We start from the raw sequence: 5,244 nt of genomic DNA, 5'->3' as shown, positions 1-5,244 counted from the left end.
TCTGCCAAGATACCAGACATTTGAGTGAAATTTTGGATCCACCAGACCAGCCACCAGCTAAATGCCACTGAGTGACTTGGTAACATCAACTGATGCCACGTAGAATGGAAGAATTGACCAGCTGAGCCCCTGCCCAAATTTCTGACCCACAAAAACATGAGATATAATAAAATGGTTGTCATTTTAAGCCACTAAACTTTCTTTTATTATATTTAATATTTCTTTGTAGATAAATCATACTAAAGGCTATGGGCATAATGAATATAGAAATGCCTTCTACCAACATTTATCCTTCATTGAACTTGAGATATCTTACTCTCATTAAAATATTGAAAGTAAGGAATTCCTTTCCAATTTGTTCATTAAAAAACAGATATCCTAGACCAGGTGAGGTGGCCCATGCCTGTAAATCCAGCACTTTGGGAGGCCAAGTAAGGAGGACTGCTTGAGGCCAGAAGTTCGAGACCAGTCTGGGCAACATCGTGAGACCCTGTCTCTACCAAAAAAACTTTAAAAATTAGCTGGGCATGGTGGTGCATGCCTGTAGTCCTAGCTACTTGGGAGGCTGAGGTGGGAGGATCACTTGAACCCAAGAGTTGAGGCTTCAGTGAGCTGTGATTGTACCACTGCACTCAAGCTTGAGTGACACAGCAAGACCCTATCTCAAAAAAAAAAAAAAAAAAAAATCTACAATCAGCATTCTCTGGCCCCAGTCAATATTAAAAATTGACAAAGGATAACATGAAACTTTGGAAATCAAAAATCACCTTATTATAAAGCTCCATTAATTTTTTTTAATTACTTCATTGTAGTTTTTAAAAATGCTAAATTGTCCTATATTTGGCCAATGGCAATCCCCTCAAATTGACTCCTGTGTCCTTTTATCATGAGCACTCCAACCTTTCAGCTTTTTTTTTTTTTTCCTGAACCAAATGCATTGATGAGTTATGGAGCATACTTAGAGCATTATTAACAAAGGAAAAGAATAGAATATTTACCTTGCCTATCCTTTACGGACTATATTTCAAGACAACCAAAAGTTGGTGAAGGAAAGTTGTTTATTATTAGAGAATTCCAACTGGTTAAAATGTCAAAGGAGGTAGGGCGCGGTGGCTCACGCCTGTAATCCCAGCACTTTGGGAGGCTGAGGCAGGCGGCTCACAAGGTCAGGAGATGGAGACCATCCTGGCTAAGATGGTGAAACCCCGTCTCTACTAAAAATACAAAAAATTAGCCGGGCGTGGCGGTGGGCGCCTGTAGTCCCAGATACTTAGGAGGCTGAGGCAGGAGAATGGCCTGAACCTGGGAGGCGGAGCTTGCAGTGAGCCAAGATCGTGCTGCTGCACTCCAGCCTGGGCGACAGAGTGAGACTCTGTCTCAAAAAAAAAAAAAAAAAAAAAAGATCAAATGAATGACAGACTTTGAAAATGACACTCTTTAATTTTGCAAAATCATGGATTTTCACGGTGATAGCAATGGATGTGAAAACGATTAGGTGAAAAATGGATAGGAAGCTTATAATGCGTGGAGCAGAATGACAGGACACTAATGTATATTAACATCTAAATGAGATCAGCTAGATGCACTTGATATGATGAAATGGATGCACACTGTGGACACCTGTGAAGTTTTCTTGGCACCCCCGCAAAACTGAGAAGTACAAGTTAGTCTCCAAACCTAATTACCAGTTTACAGGAAACATGGGGAATAAAAGAACAAATTAACAACACAAAGAAGCAAACAACCAATGCAAAATTTGGGAAATTCTGCAGAAGTAATGGCCTATTTTTTTAACTAATACATGTCAAAAAAAAAAAAAAAAAAATGGAATCCTACACATTAAAGGAGACTTAAGAAACGTACCTTCAAATACAGTGTATGGAGCATTTTAGGATCCTTGTGTTAAAATGCTGCGCTTGGGATTTGTTTTAATCAATCATGGTGAGACAGGCAGACATGGAAATGATTGTCATGAAGGAAGAAGTTTATACACAGATCCCAGAAACAGGAGGCGTGGCATGGCATGCAAGGTCACCTAAAGAAGCACCCAGGTGTAGGCCAGGCGTGGGGGCTCACGCCTGTAATCCCAGCACTTTGGGAGGCCTAGGCGGGTGGATCATGAGGTCAGATCATTGAGACCATCCTGGCTAACACGGTGAAACCCCGTCTCTACTAAAAATACAAAAAATTAGCCGGGCGTGGTAGTGGGCGCCTGTAGTCCCAGCTACTTGGGAGGCTGAGGCGGGAGAATGGCATGAACCCGGGAGGTAGAACTTGCAGTGAGGTAAGATCGCGCCACTACACTCCAGCCTGGGTGACAGAGCGAGACACCGTCTCAAAAAAAAAAAAAAAAAAAAAAAAAAAGGGGAAGTACCCAGGTGTATCAGGAGGCAGACGGGGGTGAGGGCAGAGCATGGCCCAGAGCTTTTACTGGGGGTTTTCATGGGAAGGAATGGACAAGGCAGGGGTAGGCACACTGGTAAGCTTAGGATTGGATAGTTTGAGTAATTTTGTTGGTCTCTGGGCTTTAGGGGTGTTTCCTAGTTGTCTAGTTAGGGCAGGGGAATATTGAATTGGTATATGAGAGTTTGATGGAGATAGTTGGGCGTATGGGCTCTGGATTGGTTGGTCTGTATATGAAAGGCATGATTGCAAGTAGAATTTATCATCTGTGCATTAGCTTGCCCTGGGAGGGGCAGTCTCTCCAGGATTAAGGCCCCAAGTGGCCAGAGCATCAAGAATACAGAGAATAAAGAAAACATAGTCAATACAAGATTTGAAGGAATAAAATGTCTCTAGATATTGTACAAATGTAAACATGGATTGGTTACTAAATGATACTAAGTAATTTATTGTTCATATGTCAGGCATGACTATGGCATTGTGGGTATATATGTGTGAGTCCTTAAGTGTTAGAGATTCATACTGAGGTATTTGAGGCTGAAATGTCATGCCTATGATTTACTTTTAAATACTTAAGAAAAACAAAAGGTGGGAGGGATATATGAAACAAGATTAGCAAAAAGTTGGTAAATGTTTAATTTGGGTCATTTGGTACACAGGGTTCATTGTGCTGTTCTTACTATCTTTACATATATTTTAAATTTCCATCATGAAGTTTTTTAAGGTAGAAAATCAAATTTGGGTCAGGCGTGGTGGCTCATGCCTATAATTGCAGTACTTTGGGAGGCCGAGGTGGGTGGATCATTTGAGGTCAGGAAATCGAGACCATCCTGGCCAACATAGTGAAACTCCATCTCTAGTAAAAATTAGCTGGACATGGTGTCCTGTAGTCCCAGCTACTTGGGAGGCTGAGGCAGGAGAATCGCTTGAACCTGGGAGGTGAAGGTTGCAGTGAGCTGAGATTGCACCACTGCACTTCAGCCTGGTGACAGAGCAAGACTCCATCTCAAAAAAGAAAAAAGAAAATCAAGTCTGAAATTGCAGACTGTTTAGTGATGAATGATCACGTGTTGCCTACAGATAACTTGGGGGAAATCACCAACCAAAGCTCTACTTGGTAGAAAATTTAAAGCAATGCATTTAGAAAATCTGGATTGAGAAATAAGTATTTGTCTTGTTCACCACTCTGTTCACACACCTATGGTACCTATCACATAATAGGCAATTTATAAATGTGGTGGGAAAAAATAAGGATTAACTTAAGCCAGAAATGTTTTAAAACTAAGGTGAATAATGGCAAGTTGTTCATATGATCAAATAAATTAATGGAATAGTTAATAAAATAATAGACTAAGGATATTCTCTTTGAAAATAACATTAATATAAAATTGGCATTTATTGAGGGAAAAACATGACTCAACTTTATGTACGGAAAAGGTGAAATAGCTACATAATGAGATTTTTAAAAATTAAGTTATGTATTACTATATACGTATATTTATACATATATTTCAATGTTTCTGTATTACTATATACATATATTTCAATATGTTGCAATCTAGAGAAATCGAAATGATTACAGTTGACTCCAGATACCAAAAAAACCCTGAACTAATCCATAAATAAAGGGGAAAAAGTACAGTTATGATCTTGTTTTTTAAAAACTAGAATCTATAGATTTACAGGCAGTAAAAAGCTTTAAAAAATATATAACCCGGCCTGGCGTGGTGGCTCACGCCTGTAATCCCAGCACTTTGGGAGGCCGAGTGGGCGGATCACGAGGTCAGGAGATCGAGACCATCCTGGCTAACACAGTGAAACCCCGTCTCTACTAAAAATACAAAAAATTAGCCAGGCGTAGTGGCGGGCGCCTGTAGTCCCAGCTACTGGGGAGGCTGAGGCAAGAGAGTGGCGTGAACCCAGGAGGCGGAGCTTGCAGCAAGCTGAGATTGGGCCACTGCACTCCAGCCTGGGCGACTGAGCACTGAGCGAGACTCCGTCTCAAAAAAAAAAAAAAAAAAAAAAAAAGAATATATAACCCATAACAAAATCTTACTAGATCATTCTGTAAGGCAACTATCCCAATGTAGGTAGATGAGGATAAATACCTCCTAAAAAGCAAAATGTGGGCCAATTTTACTTAAGATACATGCAAACATTGGCAAAACAGTATCAGTAAATTGAACTCAATAGTCTATAAACAATTATAAAACATTCCTAGTAAAAAATGATTTACTAGGAATACCCTGGGGCCTGGCCTGTTCTCATTTAAATATGTATCCAGATTGTAGGTTTCCTGACTTGAACAATGCAACAGTGTTATAAAAAAATGACATGATTCAGTCACAGTATCTTTTAGATGGTTTCTATTCTCATTTATCTTAGTTTCATTGACTTTACAAAAGGAATGAACAATACATATAAAAATAGGAATTCAACACAAAAATTATTACCTCTTTTTTTAGTCTGTTTTGTGTTACTATAAAAGAATACTGGCTGGGCATGATGGCTCATGCCTGTAATCCCAGCACTTTGGGAGGCTGAGGCTGGTGGATCACTTGAGGTTAGGAGTTTGAGATCAGCCTGGCCAACATGGCGAAACCCCATCTCTACTAAAGATACAAAATTAGCCAGGCGTGGTGGCGCATGCCTGAAATCCCAGCTACTCGGGAGGCTGAGACAGGAGAATTGCTTGAACCTGGGAGGTGGAGGTTGCAGTGAGCTGAGATTGCACCACTGCACTCCAGCCTGGGCAACAGGAGCGAAACTGCATCTCAAGAAGAAAAAAAAAGAAGAATACCACAGACTGGGTAATTTATAATGGACAGAAATTGACTCACA

At 40.3% G+C, this 5,244-nt stretch overlaps 1 protein-coding gene across 2 annotated transcripts in view; it reads left to right on the top strand.

The window, feature by feature from the left end:
• Positions 1–5,244, top strand: part of LOC126942129 (60S ribosomal protein L37-like) — a 303,593-nt gene that overhangs the window by 13,801 nt on the left and 284,548 nt on the right. The window contains exon 1 of one of the 2 annotated variants that reach the window (XM_050769375.1): positions 2,433–2,436. The exons of the other annotated variant lie outside the window; for it this stretch is intronic. The gene's annotated coding sequence lies outside the window, so the exon portion shown is untranslated. Of the gene's footprint in view, positions 1–2,432; positions 2,437–5,244 lie in introns of those variants that run through there. 2 annotated transcript variants of the gene reach the window in all.

This window comes from Macaca thibetana, chromosome 19, assembly GCF_024542745.1.
Source record: "Macaca thibetana thibetana isolate TM-01 chromosome 19, ASM2454274v1, whole genome shotgun sequence".
Classification (NCBI taxonomy): Eukaryota; Metazoa; Chordata; class Mammalia; order Primates; family Cercopithecidae; genus Macaca; species Macaca thibetana.
The sequence above is the reverse complement of the archived record's forward strand: the minus strand, read 5'-3'. Positions and strand labels throughout refer to the sequence as shown.